At 39.9% G+C, this 932-nt stretch overlaps 1 non-coding gene across 1 annotated transcript; it reads left to right on the forward strand.

Moving 5' to 3' along the window:
• The first annotated feature begins 255 nt into the window (after positions 1-255).
• LOC112724349 (small nucleolar RNA R71) lies at positions 256-363 on the forward strand. Its single transcript, XR_003163515.1, has one exon. It is a non-coding gene; the product is annotated as a small nucleolar RNA R71 (small nucleolar RNA).
• The last annotated feature ends 569 nt before the right edge of the window (positions 364-932 follow it).

Raw genomic sequence — 932 nt, forward strand, 5'->3', positions numbered from 1 at the left:
CAATATTTTATTCTGAGCCAATATGGCATTCAGAGTATCAATTTCAAGAACTCCTTTCTTCATAGGCGTCCCATTACTCACAGGATTCCTCTCAGAAGTGTACATGAACTGGTTATTAGCAACCATGTCAATGAGTTCTTCAGCTTCTACAGGCGTTTTCTTTAGGTGAATGGATCCACCTGCAGAAGTATCCAATGACATCTTTGATAGCTCAGATAAACCATCATAGAATATATCCAGGATGGTCCATTCTGAAAGCATGTCAGAAGGACACTTTTTGGTCAACTGTTTGTATCTTTCCCAAGCTTCATAGAGGGATTCACCATCTTTTTGTTTGAAGGTTTGAACATCCACTCTAAGCTTGCTCAGCTTTTGAGGAGGAAAGAACTTGGCTAAGAAAGCCATGACCAACTTATCCCAAGAGTTCAGGCTGTCTTTAGGTTGAGAGTCCAACCATATTCTAGCTCTGTCTCTCAGCAAAAGGGAAAAGCATGAGCCTGTAGACTTCAGGATCTACTCCATTAGTCTTAACAGTATCACAGATCTGCAAGAATTCAGTTAAGAACTGAAAAGGATCTTCAGATGGAAGTCCATGAAACTTGCAGTTCTGCTGCATCAGAGAAACTAGCTGAGGTTTTAGCTCAAAATTGTTTGCTCCAATGGTAGGAATGGAGATGCTTCTTCCATGTAAATTGGAATTAGGTGCAGTAAAGTCACCAAGCATTCTCCTTGCATTATTGTTGTTGGGTTCGGCTGCCATCTCCTTTACTTGTTCGAAATTTTCAATAAGGTTGTCTCTGGATTGTTGTAATTTAGCTTCTCTTAGTTTTCTCTTCAGAGTCCTTTCAGGTTCTGGATCAACTTCAACAAGAATGCCTTTTTCTCTGTCCCTGCTCATAAGAAAGAGAAGAGGAAAAGAAAAGAAGAAGAAT

Source organism: Arachis hypogaea, chromosome 11, assembly GCF_003086295.3.
Source record: "Arachis hypogaea cultivar Tifrunner chromosome 11, arahy.Tifrunner.gnm2.J5K5, whole genome shotgun sequence".
In the NCBI taxonomy this organism is placed as follows: Eukaryota; Viridiplantae; Streptophyta; class Magnoliopsida; order Fabales; family Fabaceae; genus Arachis; species Arachis hypogaea.